We start from the raw sequence: 21,412 nt of genomic DNA, 5'->3' as shown, positions 1-21,412 counted from the left end.
TTCGATAATGGGGGTAATCACTCAGCTTTGACCAGCAAATTTGACCTCCACATCCTAGGTCAGACCAGAATGAAATGTTGCCTCCAGTCTGGCCTTGGAACACTGTCACGATGGGAAATGCGTGCATCATACACGCATATTAAGCAATAATGTAGACCACTCAATAAGATAATTCAAGCTGGTGCCTTCTGTAACAGATGTCAGCAACTCAACCATGGCTTCTTGAAAGTCTCGCTGTTTAGAACAAAACCCAGCTCTGACATCCGGTCCTGCAGTGCTAGTGACTGCCGTGCTCCTGGTCTCGTAGTAAGTCCTCATCAATGCATTGTAGCTCTCATTACAGTGGATCTGGAAATCGAGCGCGAACGACTTCATAATTAGGGGTGTTGGGGACTCGTCCGCTCCTATTTTTTTTTTTAGCTTCGTTCCAGCTCCACATTGCCAAACACTCTTAGCTCCACGAACTCCGCTCCACAAAAAAGGTAGAGCTGGAGGCCAACTCAACATTTTTTCTAGAGTACGGGTACTCCAGTTTTTTGAGTTTTGCACAAGTTTCCTACGGCGCGCCCCTAGGGCCGTGCGTTGGCGGGCAAGCCACTGGCGGCGGCCAGGTTGCTACTGTGAGCCGACCAAGCGCCACCGTGGCCACTGTCGGCCAGGGTGCTGGAGTTCAGGGCATAATGGACCATTTGCATGAAAACAACATATTTCTAGAGCTGGAGCAGAGTTGTATGTCAAACAGTATCACCTGCTCCACAAACTACATGGTCAAGCTGCTCTATGGTGGAGTTCGTGGAGTAGAGCTGGAAAAACAGGAGCGGAGTAGGCCAGACACCCTCTTAGTTCTCCTGTATCAAGGTCGCTTTCCTTGCAGAAGCCACAAACCAAAGCAGCACAAATGGCCTCGTTCGGATGGAAGTTGGACTCAGCCCTTGTTTAGTTGGGTGAATTTGGATTTTGGGGCTACTGTAGCACGTTCGTTTTTATTTGACAAATAGTGTTCAAACATGGACTAATTAGGCTCAAAACGTTCGTCTCGTAATTTCCCACCAAACTGTGCAATTAGTTTTTCTTTTCGTCTACATTTAATGCTCCATGCACGGGCCGCAAACATTCGATGTGACAGGTACTGTAGCAACTTTTTGGAAGTTGGGCACCAACTAAACACGCGCTCAATCATCTCCAACATTATTGACTGACCTGCCAACCTCTTTCCCAATCTGCAAAGGCAGGCTATGAGTTTCACCTCTATAGAGGTCATCTCAACCTTCACATTTCCTTTGGATTATCACGTCGGCAGAAGCAATCCACAATCATATTGTACACCTGCAAACTAGGACTGTGCCCATCCTCTATCATCCACTGCAGCAAACCCCTCGCAGCATTAGGGCGCATATCCTCACACAATGCACTGATCAAGCAGCTATAACTCTGTGATGGGATGACAATACCATATTTCCTTAGTGGCACCACCATGTTCAAGCAGGTAAGCAGCTTCCCAAATTTTACATGACCCTCAATGACAACCCTGAGAGCGAATGCTATGTCCAAGAGCCCACTCCATCTCCATCAGCAGCGACCTCGCCTCCTTTAGTTGTCCCACATTACAGTACCCTGTGATCAGGACACTATAAGCAACAGCGTCAGGGCACAACCCACCTTGCACCATCCTGTCAAACATCCGGCGAGCATCGCGAATCGTCGCTGCCGGGAGCCACCTGCCGACCCCCCACGCGAGCACAGCTGTCACATGTAATATTTCGGCCCATGCGAGAGAGGCCCACGAGCGACTCCAGCCCACATGTGAGAGCGGCACCTTCCGAGTGAGCGAGGGACTTCGTCCAGCGGCTCAGGCCACGCGCGGGCAACTTCCGAGTTCAGCCGAACGGTGGCCCGACACGGTGGAGCCCACATGCGATATCAGCCGAACGGTGGCCCGACACGGTGGAGCGGCCGACGAGACAGGAAGTCGCGTCAATGCCATACCGACTAGGATAGGACGGGGCAGGGATTATCGGCCACTATGCTCTGGTGCTGTGCCCATGATCAACACCCGCACTACACTGTGCCACCTAACCCCCGCCCCAGAAACAACATGGCATGGGGAGCCAAGTTCGGGTTACCATAGCCTCAGAATCAACGTACAAGACCAACTGCTCCCTCCAAGCCTCGACAATCTACTTTAGGGTCTCGACAACCTTGGGATTCATGTCTGCTGAGACCCCCATGATGGCTCGGCCTTAGCACCAACTAAGCCTTGGCTTCTCACGCAGTCAACACATAGTGACCAGCACGCCGACCGTCACGCCCGCTTCGAGATAACACTAGAGCTCCCACGACGCATAGGATCGGATGTGATCGGCGCATCGCCCCAGTACTTCAAGGACGAGACCACTCCGTCGCCCACGCCGCCATAGTAATAGGCTACAGGGCTCGGACATGCCACCTCCGTCCGCACGACGCTGTGTAGCTAGCGCATGTATCACCCTTGTCCCCCTTCAACTATAAAAGGAAGGGATCAGGGCCGTTTCTAGGACCGGACACTTACGATTAGGCCTACGCCCACATGGACGAACACACGAGCTCCCCCACGGCTCGAGATCAACATCTCAAGCAATCCATGCCGCTCCACCTAGAGACCTAGGACTAGCTCCCTCTCTCGCTCTGCTTGTAACCCCCTACTACGAGCATTTTGGTGCAAGGAATACAAGATCGATCTCTCAAACTGGATGTAGGGTACCCATTACCCAAATCAGTATAAACCTTGTGTCTCTTGGCATCACCATCCAGGATTGGGAACACGTAGTACAAATTTACTAGTTGGTTGAGGGCTCATCGGTCCAAAACACTGACAGTTGGCGCGCCAGGTAGGGGCCTCTGCATGTCAGCTTCGCCATCCCATCAAGTTCCGGATGGCAGACCTCGTATGACCACTACGTCTCGGCACGGTGATCTAGTTTGGGAGCCTAGAGTTCCTGTCTCTAGGGCATGAGTATGACATGGTACTCCTCACACCCCGAGCTCCACCGACCGATGACGACGTCGCGCACCCGCAGCCCAGGCGCAGGCGGCGCCTGGGCGGCCGCTCTCGTCGCGCTCGCCAGGCACGACGTGAGAGAGCGGGGCCACCCCAACACCACACGAACTTAGGGTGACACGTCGCTCTCCATCAGTATCCCACGCCCAGCTGTTGGCACAAGGTCCCTGGTTGGGAACCTGTCTAGCCTAAGCCTGGACTGGGGAAAGATGCCGGAGGCGCACGATGACGCCTCGGTGTCAATCTCTGCTCCGCCATGTCCTGAGGAGCTAGCTCTAGTGGAGCCAAACCCGACGATGGCACCATCCCCGTACCCCTTCGGGTTGAGAAATGTCGCCGCCTCCTACGTTTACGCCTACGCTTCCGCTCACGTGGATCCCTCAGAATGCCGCCAGTGCTTCGCCCTCGACTTTGACATCACGGCTCCGACCCACACCCACGCTAACTCCTTGGAGGAGGACGAGGCGTGGGCCAGAGTGGATTTCTCCGGGCTTCGCGACCCTAAAGCCATGTGCCGCTTCCTGGCCACGAGTGACTATTGCTTCGGCTACTCCGACTCTGACGGCGAAGGCATTTACGATCCCACTTGTGAGTGCTTCCACGTTGGACTCGGGATGCCAAGCATGGGCGATGAGGATGAGGGGGCAGGCAACCATACCCTGCTTCGCCAGGGAACGGGCGATGCCACGCCCTCACGCATTGTCCCACTGGTAGTGCGGAACGGGAACCTCGCCCCCGCACAGCCTCAACGCCTGAACCTAGAACAACTCTGTGAGCTCTAGGCCAAGGTCGAGCAAGATCGACTCCTCCTGCAGCAGCTTCGAGACACTCTCAAGCAGGAGCAGCGAGGTCGCGGCAATGGCAGAGGGGCCCGACGAAGGGCCCGCGACGTCCACCACCGCATCCACGACGACGAAGGGAGTGAACAACCCCCAATCTTCAATTGTGCTAGCCAGAACGTCACGGCTGCGGCAATGCTAGTCTGCATAATGCCCGAGCCCTCTACCATGGAGGGGCGATGGGTCCGCGATGAGCTCCGGGACCTCCTCGAGACCGCTGCGGTGTAGCAAGCCAAGAGTTCCGCCTCCCGACGGCGCGGGGGCACCTTGGACCTTCCCATGGCACCGCCTCAGCAGGATAGGGAGGCCTCAGTTCGTCCCAAGCCCGATCGAGCACCGATAGCCCATAGGGTCCCCTTGCTGCTCGACCGCCTCGACAACCAACACGAGGTGCGGGGTGACCACGAGGTGGTCAGCAGGCGATGACACCATGACAATGAGGGGCCCACCCAGGGCTACCATCCGCACTGAGGTGGCCGTTATGATAGTGAGGAGGACCACAGTCCTTCTCCTGAACCACCTAGCCCTCGAGTCTTCAGTAGGGCCATCCGCGCTGCTCATTTCCCCGCCCGGTTTCGGCAACCGGCCAACCTCACAAAGTATAGCGGCGAGACCAATCCCAAACTTTGGCTTGCCGATTACCGCCTGGCTTGTCAGCTAGGTGGCGCGGATGATGACCTGCTCATCATCTGCAACCTCCCCTTGCTCTTGTCAGACTCGGCATGAGCCTAGCTCGAACACCTTCCTCCCTCATAGATCCACAACTGGCGCGACTTGGTTAGGATCTTCATCGGGAATTTCCAGGGCACATACGTGTGCCCTGGAAACTCCTAGGACCTTAAGAGCTATCGCCAGAAACCAGACGAGTCTCTCCAAGACTTCATCCGATGCTTCTCCAAATAGTGCACCGAGTTGCCCAGCATCGGCGACTCAGAAATCGTCTAGGCTTTCCTCTCCGGCACCACCTACCGAGACTTGGTTCGAGAGTTAGGCCGAAACGTGCCACGCTTGGCTACCACGCTCCTCGACATCACCACCAACTTCGCCTCGAGCGAAGAGGCAGTTGGGGCCATCTTCCTCGACAACGACGCCAAGGGGAAGCGGAGGGACGAGGCCATCGAGGCCTCAGCTCCCCGCCTCCCCAGGAAAAAGAAAAAGGGTCGCTAGGTGAAGTAGGAGATCCTCAAGGCTGATCTAGTCGCGGTCGCGGAGCGCAAGAATCCCTGAGGCCCTAGGGGCCCTAGGCTCTTTGACGACATGCTAAAGAAGCCCTACCCTTATCACCAGGGCCTAGTGAGGCACGCGCTCAAGGATTGCACCATGCTCCGGTGTTATTACACCAAGCTCGGGCTCCCCGATGATGACGCCAAGAAGAGGGGCGCCGACGACCGGGACGACGACAAGGACGAAGGGTTCCCCGAGGTGCACAACACCTTCATGATCTTTGGCGGACCCTCAGCGTGCCTTACGGCGTGCCAGCAAAAGAGGGAACGCCGAGAGGTCTTCTCAATTAAAGTGGCCACTCCTCGATACCTCGACTGGTCTCAGGAAGCGATCACCTTTGATCAGGATGACCACCCCGACCATGTCCCAAATCTCGGGCAGTACCCACTCATTGTCGACCCGATCATCGGCAACACTCGACTCACCAAGGTGTTGATGGACGGAGGCAGCGGCCTCAACATCCTCTACGCCAACACCATGGAGCTCCTAGAGATCGACCGGTCGTGGCTCTGGGGTGACGCCGTGCCTTTCCATGGCATCATGCCGGGGAAACGCACGCGACCCCTCAGGTGCATCGACCTTCTTGTTTGCTTTGGCACACCCTCCAACTACTGCAAGGAGGTCCTTACCTTTGAGGTGGTTGGGTTCAAGGGAACCTACCATGCCGTCCTAGGGCGGCCATGCTATGCCAAGTTCATGGCGGTCCCCAACTACACCTACCTCAAGCTCAAGATGCCGGGTCCCAACGGCGTCATCATGATTGAGTCCACATATGAGAATGCATATGACTGTGATGTCTAGTGCATCGAGTACGCTGAGGCTCTCGTGGAGGCCAAGACCCTCATCGTCGACCTCGACCGACTCGTCAGCCAGCTGCTCGAGCCCAAGCGTCGAGCCAGGACTTTTGAGCCCACAGAGGCCGTCAAACTCATCCCAGTTGACCCTGCCTGCCTCGACGACTGGGCGCTAAGGATCAGCGCCACTCTTGACATTAAATACGAAGCCGTGCTCGTCGACTTTCTCCATGTGAATGTCGACATGTTCGCATGGAGTCCCTCAGACATGCCGGGCATACCGAGGGAGGTCGCCGAGCACGCCTTGGACATCTGGGCCGGCTCTAGACCGGTGAAGCAGCACCTATGCTGATTCGACGAGGAAAAGCGTAGGACCATCGGTGAAGAGGTGCGGAAACTTATGGCGGCCGAATTCATCAAGGAAGTATCCCATCCAGAGTGGTTAGCTAACCCTGTGTTAGTTAAGAAGAAAAATGGGAAGTGGAGGATGTGTGTAGACTACACCGGTTTGAATAAAGCCTGTCCAAAAGTCCCCTTCCCATTACCTCGAATCGATCAAATCGTTGACACCACTATGGGATGCGAGATCCTGACTTTCCTTAATGCGTATTCCAGTTACCATCAAATCAAGATGAAAGAGTCCGACCAGCTTGCAACTTCTTTCATCACACCTTTTGGCATGTACTACTATGTGACTATGCCTTTTGGCCTCAGAAATGCAGGGCCACATACCAGCGGTGCATGACCCAGGTCTTTAGCGAGCACATTGGGTGAACCGTCGAGGCCTATGTGGACAACATCGTGGTCAAGTCCAGAAAGGCCGGGGATCTCATCGATGACCTAGAGATAGCCTTCAAATGCCTTAGAGAGAAGGGCATCAAGCTCAACCCCGAGAAGTGTGTGTTCGGGGTCCCCCGAGGCATGCTATTGGGATTCATAGTCTCGGAACACAGCATCAAGGCCAACCCGGAGAAGGTCTCGGCCGTGACCAGCATGTGACCAATCCAAGACCTCAAGGGAGTGCAGAGGGTCATGGGATGCCTTGCGGCCCTGAGCCGCTTCATCTCACGCCTTGGCGAAAAAGGCTTGCCTCTGTACCGCCTCTTGAGAAAATCCGAACGCTTTTCTTGGACCCCTAAGGCCAAAGAAGCCCTCGCCAAGCTTAAGGCACTGCTCACCAATCCTCCCATCCTAGTACCACCGGCCAGGGACGAGGCCCTCTTACTCTACATTGCCGCAACGACCCAAGTAGTCAGTGCGGCCGTGGTCGTGGAAAGGCAGGAAGAGGGGCACGCTCTACCCATCCAATGACTTGTTTACTTCATCAGCGAAGTGCTCTCTAAAACCAAAACACGCTACCCCCACATCCAGAAGCTGATCTACACCGTAGTCTTGGCTCGACGCAAGCTGTGTCACTACTTCGAGTCCCACCCAGTAACCGTGGTGTCGTCTTTCCCCTTGGGAGAGATAATCTAGGAGGCCTCGGGTAGGATAGCCAAGTGGGCCATCGAACTCATGGGGGAAGCCTTGACTTTTGTGCCTCAGAAAGCGATTAAGTCTCAGGTCTTGGCCGATTTTGTGGCTGAGTGGACCGACACCCAACTACCACCTGCTCAAATTCAGACGGAGTGCTGGACCATGTACTTCAATGGGTCCCTGATGAAGACCGGGGCAGGCACGGGTCTGCTCTTCATCTCACCCCTCGGAGTACACATGCGCTACATGGTTTGGCTCTACTTCACCACCTCCAACAACATAGCTGAGTACAAAGCTCTCGTCAACGGCTTGCAGATCGCTATCGAGCTTGGAGTACGGCGTCTCAAAGTCTGGGGCAACTCACAACTCATCGTCGATCAAGTCATGAAGGAGTCAAACTGCCTTGACCCCAAAATGGAGGCATACTGCAAGTTAGTATATCGCCTAGAAGACAAGTTCGACGGTCTCGAACTCAACCACATCGCGCGGAAATACAACGACGCCGCGGACGAACTGGCAAAGATGGCGTCGGCACGGGCTCTGGTCCCCCCAAACGCCTTTGCTAGAGACCTCCACAAGCCTTCCATCAACTGCACCTCGGCAGCGGAAGAGGGCCCACCGGCCAAACCCACCGCAGGGCTTGACGCCCCCTCTGGCGCCGAGACTCCTTCGGCCGAGCCCGAGGTCATGGAAGTCAACATGGAGCCTCCCCAGACCGACTAGGACATGGGCTGGCGAGTCTTGTTCCTTGATTGGCTCGCTCGAGGAGAGCTTCCTAGTGACAGGACCAAAGCCCGGCGGCTTGCGCGACAAGCTAAAACTTACATCCTCTGCAATGGTGAGTTGTATAGGCAAAGTCCATCTAGCGTCCTCCAACGATGCATCACCACTGAGGTAGGTCAGGCCCTACTTTGGGACTTACACACGGGGGCCTGCGGGCACCATGCGGTGCCTCGGACGCTCATCAGAAACGCCTTCCGCCAAGGGTTCTACTGGCCGACGGCGGTTGCTGACGCCACCAAGTTAGTATGCTCCTACGAAGGATGCCAGTACTATGCGCGGTAGATGCACCTCCTAGCCCAAGCCCTCCAAACCATCCCCATTACATGGGCGTTTGCCGTGTGGGGGCTCGACATGGTCGGGCCTCTACAGAAGGCCCCTGGGGGCTACACCCATCTGCTGGTAGCAATCGATAAGTTCTCCAAATGGATCGAGGCTTGCCCGATCAATCAGATCAAATCCAAGCAAGGGGTGCTGTTCTTCATGGACATCATCCACAAGTTAGGGGTTTCGAACACCATCATCATCGACAACGAGACATAGTTCACTGGCCAAAAATTCCTAACATTCTGCGATGACCACCACATCCGTGTGGCCTGGTCGGCCATAGGACACCCAAGGACAAACAACCAAGTAGAATGTGCTAACAGCATGATCCTACAAGGCCTCAAGTCAAGAATTTACAATTGGTTGAAGAAGTTTGGCAAGAAATGGCTCGCCAAACTCCCGTTGGTCATCTAGAGCCTAAGGAACACTCCAAGCCAAGCCACGGGGTTCACACCTTTCTTCCTAGTCTATGGAGCCGAGGCTGTCCTCCCCATTGACTTGGAATATGGTTCCTCGAGGCTATAGGCCTACAACGAGCAAAGCAACCGCACCACCTGTGAAGACGCCCTCGACCAACTGGAAGAAGCTCAAGATGTGGCACTACTACATTTGGCCAAGTACCAGCAAGCCCTACGGTGCTATCAGGCCTGGCGCATTCGAAGCCGAGACCTAAAGGTAGGCGATCTAGTGTTGAGGCTAAGGCAGAGCAACAAGGGCCACCACATGCTAACCCCGCCATGGGAATGACCATACATCGTCGCCCAAGTGCTGAAGCCTAGGACCTACAAGCTAGCCAACGAAAAGGGCAAAATCCTCACCGATGCTTGGAACATAGAACAGCTACGTCGCTTTTACCCTTAAATTTCCAAGCATTGTATACATTATTTCTCGAAATACAATTAAGAAGCGTTCTTTAGTTGTTCTAATTCCTCAAGAAACCCCCTGAGCCCCATCATGGGCCTCGGTAGTACGATAATGTCATAAGGGAGACACGGCTCTACTTCTGTAGACCCAAGCCTCCCTCGGGGGCTAGATGGGGGACTCCCCCCTAAGTCCCACGCACCATTTTTTAGCTGTTTTTTGAAAAAATTCCTACGCCAAACTCTCTAGAACGCTCTGACGAATCGGTTGTGAAAAACCCAAGGACCGAAAGTCTATCTCAAGGCCAGAAGGCTGGTAGAGTCACGAGACGGCCTACACCTCCAGGCTACGGCACTCCCTCACCACCTTTCGCCCAAGGGGTGGCTTAGGTTCCAAAGAGGTTTTTTTGCAAAAGACATCTGATCAGAGACAACAGAGGGCAGAGGCTCAGAAATACAAGAAAAATAATTAAGAAGCATGAGTACTTTAAAAAAGGCCTCGATGGCTACAAGCATTACGATACAAAGTTAATCCCTATTCTATTAACATGGCCTCTTGGGCCCAGGTCAAGGCTCAGGGCCTCCAGCATCGGTGGACGGCGGGGGAGGGACCACCTCCTCTTCGAACAGCTTGGGTAGCACCGTGCCGGGGCCCTCCGCCACCTCTATCAGCTTCGCAACTGCCTTGTCGGCCTCCTCGTCATCATCGGGCAGGACGTAGCCATCGCTGATGGCTAGAGGTCAACGCCGATGTAGTGCAAGGCGATGACGGCCAGCGCGCGCTTGACACCCATGTGCAGCGCTCCTCGGAGCCACTCGCGCACTTGGCCGCTCAACACAATCAGATGGCTCCCAAGGGAGCGGCCTGACTGAACTCCCTTGACCTCCAGGGCCTCACAAGCGGTACGGGCGGCACCTTTCAGCACATCATGCTCCCCGATCTTGGTCTCGAGCACCGCCTGCACCACGACGGAAGCCTCGGCTACCTGGGTGACCTCCGCCTCCAACTCTGCGCCATAGGAAACGGAATGGGGTTGAGCACAAAGGAAAACAAGCCAAATAAGGATGGAAGCCTACAGGACTCACCCTTGGCCTTTTGCTCCCAGCGTCGGGCCTTGACCCGAGAGGCCTCGGCTTTCTCCTTCCAGCGCTAGGCCTTGACCCAGGAAGCCTTGACCTTCTCCTTCAGGCACTGAACCTTGACCCAAGTAGCCTCGGCCGCCCTAGAAGCCTCGCTCCCCAACTCTGCATCACACCAGGGAGTTAGGGGGCGAACACAAGAAAAGCAAATAAAACGAGGGGAGTAGGACTCACCCTCGGCCTTTCCCCTCCAGACCACAGCCTTGGTCCGGGAGGCCTCAACCACCTTAAGGGCCTCATCCAAGGCACCTTTCATTAGCTGGTGCGCACTCTGCTCCGCCCCTAGCTGCCTAGCAAGGACCATGCCTGAGGCCGTGGCTTCTTTAGCCTAGGACCTGAAGGCATCCCGATCACCGGCCACATGGGTTAGCTCCTCCTCCAACTCCTTGACCCATGCCACTAGAGGGGCGACCTGCTCCTAGGTCATGGCCACCTTGACCTTCGCATCGGCACAACAAACGCGGAGGTCCTCCACCTCTGCGCTCTGCGCCGACAGGAGCTCATTGGTGCCGGCAAGCAGGCCCTTCTACCACTGAAGATGGTCCTAGACGTCCCTCTCCCGCTAGAGAAAGACCGACTTCCCAAGGGACCGGGTCTCGAGCTCCTGGGTGAGCAGAACAGGGGTCATTCACTACAAGAAAACTCGAAAAAAGACGACACCGCATGAGAAAAGAGAGCACGAACCTAGGCGACTTCGGGCAAATCATCGGCCACCATGGACAGCACCATCCGCACTGACCACTCTGCCAGTTGGCGGTATTGCTCGAAGGTGTTCCAGCACCTGCCCTCAGCCATGTCCTCGAGGGAGAACAGAGGCTCCCCCTCAGGGTCATCCCGGCTCTGCCACAGGACACATGGGTGATCTCACCCATGGGGCTTGGGTTGTACCCGCGTGAGGGCCGAGCTTCCCTCGCCTGAGGTCGGAACCGGCTGTTCCACGGCGCTGGCCACCTCGACATCGACCACCTCCTGCGCTCGGGAAGTATCATCGGAGGAGATTGGATGGACCTCCGCCTCCCGGGCGCTCTCCCACAACGACGGTGGGCCTTGAACCAAGGGTGCCACCGAGGCCTCTACCGCCTTCATCTCCACTTCTTGGGCCAACAGCCTTGCCACAATCATGTTGGCCTCAGTGGTCCCAGGGGCTCCGGCCTCTGCCATCGTGGCCTCAGTGGTCACGGGGGCTCCGGCCCCTGCCGCTGCGGCCTCGGTGGTCTCGGGGGCTTTGGCCTCCGCCATTGTGGCCTCAGTGGTCGCGGGGGCTCTGGCCCCCACCGCTGCGGCCTCGGCGGTCCTAGGCACCCTAGCCTCCGTCGCCTCGGCCTCAGAGACCCTGGGGGCCTCGATCTTGGTGGCCTCGGCAACTGAGGGCACCTCGGCCCCATCTGACTCACGAGCCTTGCCCTCGCGGGGTGGAGGCGCTCCCTCCCCCGTCTGTGTCGGGGTCGCCTCAATAGCCCCTCCTTGGGTGGCCGGCTCCTTTGGATCGGCCCTCGCCGATGCCGCGCCATGTTGTATGGTGGCTTGTGCCTCTGCCACCCAGTGGGTGGTGGAGCTGGGGTTCACCTTGAGCGCCTTAAGGGGCGCCAAGGAAGGCACCTCCGCAGGTCGCTTCTGGCTAAGGACAAAACACTTATAGGGTCAGCACAAGACTAAAGAACAAACGAAAAACGCTGCGGCTCTGCCAAAAATATGCTTACCTCGAGCGGGGCTGCAACCGCTTTGGCACGACGACCCTCGTCTACAAAGGTGGTGGCAGCGGCAGAGGCACGGCCGTTGTATTCGCCGGCACCGGCCGGTCCTCGATGGACCCCAGCGCACCCTCGGTCCTCTATGGGGGTAGTTGTGTCGCCCTCATCGCCACTTGCTCCACCGCTGCCGTCGAGCCCACTGGGCTAACAGCACGCTTTCCTAGCACCCGCGCCTCGGGCGTGTCGGCCTCGGCCCCGAGGTGGGCGATTGCCGACCCTAGGGCAGCTCCTCCTCCTCCCCTTGGGAGCACCGAGCTGCTTGTTGATGCCCTAGGCACCGTCTCCCCGATGTTAGGGAGATGGTCCAGGGGACCCCGCCTCATCTCGCCCTCGTCATCCCCGTCCGAGGTGTCTATCGATAGCGACGGCGACGGGGACGCCTCCATCGGGAGACCGTCCTTCCTTTGCTGCCGGTGGCGCTTCTCCAGTTCCTCACACGTAAGGATCTTCTTCATGTGCTTCGCCACATTGGCGTCCTTCCGCCTTTTCTACGCCTCGACGTGCGCCCGGTTGACCGCCCACCGCCTTGTGTCCTCGGGAACGGGCGGCGGGGAGGCTCGCACGTCCCTCATCCCCTGTAGGAACGATGAACATGGATAAGGGAATAAGAAACAATGAGAAATAGGGAGGCCTCGGGGGCTACAGCGGCACGTGATTTACCAGCGAGAGTAACCCTCACGATGGGCGCGAAGGGGGTCAGGCCACTGCTCCTCAGCTTCACCTCCACCGTCTCCCTCACCCGGCGAAGAATTTCCTCATCGGAAAGGGCGGAGGCAGACATCCCGATGCCCTCGATCATCTCATCTGGCCTCATCTCAAACAGGCGCCGCCGCTGAGCCATTAGCGGCAGCACCCTCCGGTGGTGGAAGGCGGCCATGACCATAGCTGCAGTAAGGCCATGGTCCTACAGCCTCTCTAGCCCCTCCAGAAGCGGCTGTAGCTTGGGCTGATCCTCCCTTAGGACGCCATACTTCCACCTCTTCGGGCAGCTCCCCACAATCCACCCGGTGTAGGAGGGAAGTCCACCATCATCGTTGCGAAGATAGAACTAGCTCATGTACCATCAGTGATTGGTTGACGTGAGCTGGGTCGGGATGTAGAGGTGCTGACGGTCCTAGCACACTTGGAGAGTGCAGCCACCGGCCCTCACCGCCTTCCTCATGCCCGATGTACCCGTCGGCTTGGTGGTATGCCCCACCCAGAAGAGGTGGAGCCACAGCTCCCAATGGAGAGCAATCCCCAGATACCCCTCGCAGACAGCGATGAAGATGGCCGCCTATGCGATGGAATTGGGGTTGAAGTTGTGGAGCTCCATGTCGTAGTAGTGCGGGAGCGCCTGCATGAATTGGTCCACCAAAAGGCCGAGGTTGCGCTCGTGAAAAGACACGAAGCTCACATTGTAACTGTCGCGGGGCCTCGGCTCTGGCTCGCCCGACAAAGCGATCCACTCTAGCCTGCTGGGGTCGGTAACCGGATGAAGAAGTCCACCGTCGACGAGTGACTGAAGCATCTCCACGGTGACGTCAGATGGACCCCAAGGGTCTACCTCAATGACAACAATGTTGCTGGCCATGAGTGCGATGGAGGGTTTGACTACAGCGGTGAGTCTCTCTCTCCGCCTCGCCTCTCTCACTTCATCCTCCCAGGGCTCTCTGCTCTAGCGATGGCTCAAAGGCGGCAAAGCTAATGTAGGCAAGGTAAGGAGGGGAGGGGCGAGGCTCGTTGCGTATTTATGTAGGATGAAGGCGAAACGGACGAGCGACGAAATCGGGGAAGTTTCCCTCAGATCTAGCACATTTAATCCCGATCCGATTTTACCACCCACGTGCCCACCTTTTCCTCGTTAATCATAGGAACAGTTATGTTCCATCCGCTGACACCACATTGCGTCCAACCGCTGCAGTGGTAGGCGTCGTTCTGGCTCCCCGAGAAAATCGCCTCAAAATGCACGCCTGCTGTTGTCGAGCCGATGGGGGAGATATCCCCCCACCCTATTCCTTTTAGACGAAGGAACTAGGCGCCGAGCCCATTACAGTCCAGGGGTTCAAAGCTGGGCCCCTAAGGGTTTCGACAGCCACCCCAAGGAATAGAGTCAGGGATGACCATGGGTGTGCCCACACGGACCGAGGCCCAAGCAAGCAAAATGCTTGGGATGCCCTAAGCCATGTCCAAGACCAGCAGGGAGGTCTCCGAATGGGATCCCACCGTAGGGAGGCACCGAGCCACCGGGGCCCAGCGAACGGCCCCGGCACCCACTAGAGAAATCCTCTGGTACTCTTGGAGTGCATCTCTAGATCGCTAGCCGACCCCTAGCGAACGGGGCATGGGCCTCCACTCGGACTTACCCGATAACAGCTCACCGGAAGTGCCACCGCTCACGCCCATCGAGGGTAGCCTAGCATATTCCACCCCTCCTTCCAAGTGAAAAGGAAGCGCGAGGGTCATACAAAAAGCCAGGGGAACCCCTGATAGCCCTCTTGCTCTGTGCAGAGGCTAAGGGGCTCTTTCTGCAACCTTGCCAAGACCCAGCGACCTAGGCTTGCACTCGAGGGGGCTCAGCAAAACAACTCCTTTCGAGCAAAAAGGACACGTGAGGGTCATACAAAAAGCTAGGGGAACTCTTGACGGCCCTCTCGCTTCGTGCAAAGGCTAAGGGGCTCTTCCTGCAGATATGCCGAGACCCCGTGACCCAGGCTCGCACCCGAGGGGGGCTCGTTAAACAAATCCTCACACACGAGGGGCATACAAAAAGCCAGGGGAACTCCTAATCACCCTCTTGCTCTGTGTAGAGGCTCGAGGGCTCTCCCTGCAATTTTGCCAAGACCCAACGACCCAGGCTCGCACACGAGTGGGCTCAACAAACAACCCCTCTGTCTGAACAAAAAGGATGTGCGAGGGTCAAACAAAAAAGTTAGGGGGACCCCTGACCATCCTCTCGCTCTGTGCAGAGGCTCGGGGGATCCTCCTGCACCCAAGACAAAGACAAGCGACCCAAGCCCGCACTTGAAGACTCAAAAAAACACGATAAAGGGCATCGAGCCCGTTATGGTCTAGGGGTTCGAAGGCTAGGCCCCTAAGGGTTTTGACAGCTGCCCTAGGGCAACAGAGTCAGGGACGACTATGGGCGAGCCCGTACGGGGACAAGGCCCAATCAAGCGAAATGCTTGGGACGCCCTAAGTCATGTCCGAGACCGGCAGGGAGGTCTCCGAATGGGATCCCACTGTAGGGAGGCACCGAGCAACCGAGGCCCAGCAAATGGCCTCGGCACCCACTAGAGAAACCCTCTAGTACTCTTGGAGTGTGTCTCTAGACCGCTAGCTGACCCCTAGCAAACGAGGCACGGGCCTCCACTCAGACTTACCCGATAACAGCTTGCCGGAAGTGTCACCGCTTGCGCTCACCGAGGGTAGCCTGGCATATTCCACCCCTCCTTTTGAGCAAAAAGGAAGCACGAGGGTCACACAAAAAGTTAGGGAACTCCTGATCGCCCTCTCGCTCTGTGCAGAGGCTCGATGGTTCTTCCTATGATCTTGCCGAGACCCCGTGACCTAAACTCGCACTTGTGGGCTTGGCAAATACGATAACATCCCTTGGTCAATGTGAGAAAAAGACCCTAGAGGAATGAATCCACTCCCCTAGGGCCTCAGGGGCTACACCCGATGGGTGCGCTCACGTGCACCCACTAAGGCCTCGAAGTACGAAATACTATTCTGCCAGGAGCTACCACAAGTCAAGCCTCATCAAAACCTCAAGAAGAGCGCTCACACTCTCCCTGAGGCTTGGGGGCTACTGTCGGGTACCATAAAACGGGGTACCCCAAGCATATACCAAAAGAATCACTTAAACCCCATAAAAAACAAAGCCAAAGGGTAAGACATTTGTTAAACCCTAGACTCGTCCGAGCCCACCGGCTCTCTGCCTCGCTCTTGGCCTCGCTCGGGAGGCCTCGGCGGCCTGCCAAATCTCCGCCTCGCGCGAGGCCTCGCACAGGGGGCCTCGACAGGGAACCGATTCTCCGTCTCGCTTGAGGCCCCACACGTAAAGCCTTGGACGAGATGTCGATTCTCCATCTCACTCGAAGCCGGCTCGGCAACAACCCATCGCTTCCGCCTCGACCAGTCTCCCCGATAGCATGTCGCGTCCCATTAATGTGCCAACAACTCCCGCGATATCAGCCAAACGGTGGCCCGACACGGTGGAGCGGCCGACGAGACAGGAAGTCGCGTCAATGCCATACCGACTAGGATAGGACGGGGCAGGGATTATTGGCCACTATGCTCTGGTGATGTGCCCATGATCAACACCCGCACTACACTGTGCCACCTAACCCCCGCCCCAGAAACAACATGGCATGGGGAGCCAAGTTCGGGTTACCATAGCCTCAGAATCAGCGTACAAGACCAACTGCTCCCTCCAAGCCTCGACAATCTACTTTAGGGTCTCGACAACCTTGGGATTCATGTCTGCTGAGACCCCCATGATGGCTCGGCCTTAGCACCAACTGAGCCTTGGCTTCTCACGCAGTCAACACATAGTGACCAGCACGCCGACCGTCATGCCCGCTTCGAGATAACACTAGAGCTCCCACGACGCATAGGATCGGATGTGATCGGCGCATCGCCCCAGTACTTCAAGGACGAGACCACTCCGTCGCCCACGCCGCCATAGTAATAGGCTACAGGGCTCGGACATGCCACCTCCGTCCGCACGACGCTGTGTAGCTAGCGCATGTATCACCCTTGTCCCTCCTTCAACTATAAAAGGGAGGGACCAGGGCCGTTTCTAGGACCAGACACTTACGATTAGGCCTACGCCCATATGGACGAACACACGAGCTCCCCCATGGCTCGAGATCAACATCTCAAGCAATCCACACCACTCCACCTAGAGACCTAGGACTAGCTCCCTCTCTCGCCCTACTTGTAACCCCCTACTACGAGCATTTCGGTGCAAGGAATACAAGATCGATCTCTCAAACTAGACGTAGGGTGCCCATTACCTAAACCAGTATAAACCTTGTGTCTCTTGGCATCACCATCCGTGATTGGGAACACGCAGTACAAATTTACTAGTTGGTTGAGGGCTCACCGGTCCAAAACACTGACAATAGTATTTTGTAATGTTTACGTAGTATATATGTGATGTTTTATGATATATTTTGTGATGTTCATTTTATTTTTAGTTTTCTATAAGCACTTTTATTTTCATTTCATTTTTTATCCTATTATATTTCACTCTAATCATTTTTCCTTTTTATTTTTATCATTTTTATGTTTCATGATGTTATTCTTATTCACACTATATTCACGACATGCTCTATATGAGTAGAACTCATGTAATGCCCCTTTTACTTCCCTTTATTATCATGTGATCTTTTTATTTTATTATTGTTACCGTCCCTTGTGTTCTGTCTACCTTCTAGTAATGTTTCCTTTTGTTTTATTTATTCATTTGTTTTAGTTTTTCATACATTCCATAATATTTGCAATTCATTTTTCCTTTTTTGTTATTTTACTCACACTAATTATTTTAAATTTTACATGTTTTATGTTTTACTTTTTGTTTCCTATATATGATGGCATAATTGTGATATACATATATATATGGTATTCTATGATCTATTTACGGATGTTCATGATTAGGTTTTGGTATTCATGCGATGTTCGCATAGTATACCTGTGATGTTCTATGATATATTTAAGCATGTTCATGTTGTATAAATAGGATATTCATGTAGTATATATGTGATGTTCGCGTAGTATATATACGATGTTCTATTATGTGTTTTTAGATGCTCATGTAGTATAAATAGAATGTTCCATGATTACTTTGAATATTAACATGGTACTCATGAGATGTGTGTGATATATTTTAGGTTATTTAAATAGTGTTCATGCAATGTTTTTTGTTTTCCTATATTGAATGTATTTATTATTTTATTGTTTTTAATTTCCCATATATCTTGTTTGTGATGTTCACATAGTGTGCATGTAACATTCTATGATGCGTTTTTAGATGTTCACATAGTATAAGTGGGATGTTCCACGATTATCTTCGAGTATTTATATAATACTCATGAGATGTTTCGTGATATTTTTTGTTGTTGTTTAAGTAGTATCTATGTGATGTTCTCTTTTATTTTAGTTTATTTGGTGGGTTTCTATTTTTATTATTTTTGTTGCCCCTTAGATTTTATTAACTTATGTTCTATTTAAATTATTTATTTTTTCCCTTTGTATATCCCTAGCATTTGTTATCTGTTTTTATTTCCCTTTTTCTTCTTCTTTTATTTTAATCTAATTATAATAATTACTTTATTTTTTATTCTCTTATTTTGCTTTTTTATTTTTCTATATAATATTCTATGACCTGGCTCACGCATTTTGTGTTTTTATGGTATATTTTATGTTGTTCAATTAGTATATATGATGATGTCTTTTTATGTATTTTAGGTTGTTTTATCTTTTACTTTTTATATTTTTTATTTTGTTTGATCTATTAGGTAGCTTTTATATTTCATGATATGTCTCATGGTATATTTTTTTCTACAACATTGTTCTTGTGTGGGTGGAATTATTTTTTACTTAAATGCTCTGAGACGTCTATAATATTCTAATATTTCACTAGCTATACCATCCACCTGCTTGGTGTAGTGGTATCGTAGCATTCTGAGTTGGAGGTTGTGTTCAACCTCATTTGAACACAGTTTTCCCCCTATTTTTCTTCTATTTTTTTTGCCACTCATGGGAATCACACGGGAGGCAGAGGGAGCGACGACGCGGGAGAAATTCCCAAGAGGGAGCGACGCAGGCCTGGTTGGCAGGTCGGCCCAAGTGCAGCTGATGCGTGCGAGCACAAAATGGCCCAATTCCGCGTGATGGGAAAAATAAATTTCGGGGGGTCGGCACAGCGCTACGCGCCACCCTGGTCGTCATCTAGACGCTCCCGGCGAGCATCGCTGAACCTCTAGGCTTTGCACAACCCGTCCATCAGGATGGTGTGCCAGACCAAATCAGGCGGCACGCGCCTGTGCGGCATTACGTCAAACAGGTCTGGCGCGTCCTACAGCCTCCCCTTGCGGCAGTAGCCCGCGAGGAGGGTGTTGTACGTCACGACGTCCGGCTCGAACCCTTGCTCCTCTAGCTCGGCGTCCTCCCCGTGGCAGAGCGCGACGACGAGGCTGTTGAGCGTACGGGCGTCGGGCCGCACCCCGGCGCGCACCATGGCGCCGCGCGTGGCCCAGAGCTCATCGAACTGGCCCGCGCGGGAGAGCGCGGTGAGGAGCATGTTGAAGGCGGCGGCGTCCGGGGGCGCGCCCACGGAGGGCAGAGCGTAACACGTCCCGGAGGCGGGTGTGGCAGATAAGAGCCTTAACGAGGAGGCCCGAGAGGGAAGGGTGCGGCGCGGTGGTGGACGCGAGGAGCAGCGTGGGTAGCACGTCGTGCCGCGGGTGGAGACGGATGAGGTGAGGAGAGAGCGCATCGAGCACGTGGGAGAAGAGGCGGGAGGAGGTGAGCGAGGGCGCAAGGAATGCAAGGTGGGGAGGCGAGGGCTGGAGCGCGAGGAGGAAGCGGAGGGTTGGGAGCAGGTGGGAGTGGCCTGCGCGCAGAACGACAGTGGTGAGCTCGTCGTGGCCGAGGAAGGGGAGTAGACGGGTGAGGTCTACGGGCTTGGCGTCGTCCGTGACGGCAGTGTGGTGGGTGGCGACAAGGTCGACGACAGCGACGTGGGGGTTGAGGGCGCGAGGGAAGAGCGGATTATTTACATATTTACCATCATTATGATGTGAGTGGTATAAAAAATATCATATCAGTGACTCATGTGTCAGTGACATAGTGTAAGATATCATCCGTAATAATGATAAATATGTAAATGCTCCAGAAAGAGCGAGGTCAAGGTGCTCGATGGAATGCGTGACACAGCCGTCGACCTGGGTTCGTGCTAGCTCTACTAGATGCCTTGGAGAAACCTGTTCTTTAGTGATATTTACTGTTTTGCCCTTGCATAAATAATTTCTCTAAGTACAAGTGGATCCATTTAAAATTATAACAAAATCATTGCTTTTTATGTTGCTTGTATGCTTAACTTGAGGACATGTTGATGGTTAGAAATGGGGTATAACCGTACAAGGACCATCAACAAGCCTCTCCACACTTAGGTGAATCCATAATTGAGTCATAACTTGGACATGAAGTGAGCATAAAGGATATTCCAAATCACATACTTATACCTATGGGTTTGAAGTGGCTAAGACCAATCCTTGAGCGGTTGAGAAGTGGAATTGTTGATCAAAGTTAGTCAACCTCTCTCTGTTCAATATTCTTTGGAGATTTTGATGATTTTTGCAAAGAAAAGCATGACTCATCTATCTCCTTATGCAATGCTCTTAGACACTTAGTGGTGTATGAATCTCACCAAGGCCTTAGATGGCCTCTGTTACTTCTAAAGCTTATATGGAGTTTTAGGTAAGGAAGATATGGTAGAGCATATTTGAACTACTTATATTGCTAAGTCAAACAATGGTTCCTCGGAGGGACATGCCATGCAAATCTAGAAACCAAGTTGTGCAAGTGTGTGATAATAGGTGGTTGAGAGTTTCTTCTCCTTTGAGTGGCCTCTCTCTCTCTCTCTGAACTTTGAGAACATGGCTATCCTTGCTATAATATTGAGCCTTCATGTGCTCATTTTTTTCTATACTTGACCTTCGTGTGTCCATATTTTTTCTATATTTGGATCTTCATGTGTCTATTTTTTAAATACTCTTGCATAGCCATGTCTTCTTATGATGAGAGAGAGAGAGAGATTTGACAAGAGTGCAAACATGTGGTGGTTATGACAGGCATGTTGGCATGTATAAGGTGGCGTGGGCGTGAACTTGGTTATGAAAGGATGGCATATATCTCTACCTAGATCACAAAAGCTTGACAAAGCTCAAAATGGCATCGTTCGCTGGTCTGGATTCATGGTTGGTTCAGCTAAAGCCGAATGGGCCATCTGTCCTAGCCATTCAGCTGTCCAGGCCAACCATTCGACTGCCCTAGAAAAATCAACTCGCGCCCTCCTTACTCTCCCCCTCTCGCATTCGCGCACGCTGGTTTAGGGTTGCACTGCTCCCATGCTCCCGCCGCCGACACGGTGAGTTCTTCGCCCACCCGCCCGCTGTCCTTCTCCCATCAGCCTCCC

General features: G+C 53.8%; 1 pseudogene; it reads right to left on the bottom strand.

Moving 5' to 3' along the window:
* Positions 1-200: 200 nt before the first annotated feature.
* LOC136454743 (pentatricopeptide repeat-containing protein At5g40400-like) lies at positions 201-21,003 on the bottom strand (annotated as a pseudogene).
* Between the last annotated feature and the right edge of the window lie 409 nt (positions 21,004-21,412).

The sequence above is a fragment of the Miscanthus floridulus genome, chromosome 5, assembly GCF_019320115.1.
Source record: "Miscanthus floridulus cultivar M001 chromosome 5, ASM1932011v1, whole genome shotgun sequence".
Classification (NCBI taxonomy): Eukaryota; Viridiplantae; Streptophyta; class Magnoliopsida; order Poales; family Poaceae; genus Miscanthus; species Miscanthus floridulus.
This window is presented reverse-complemented; position numbering and strand designations above follow the sequence as displayed.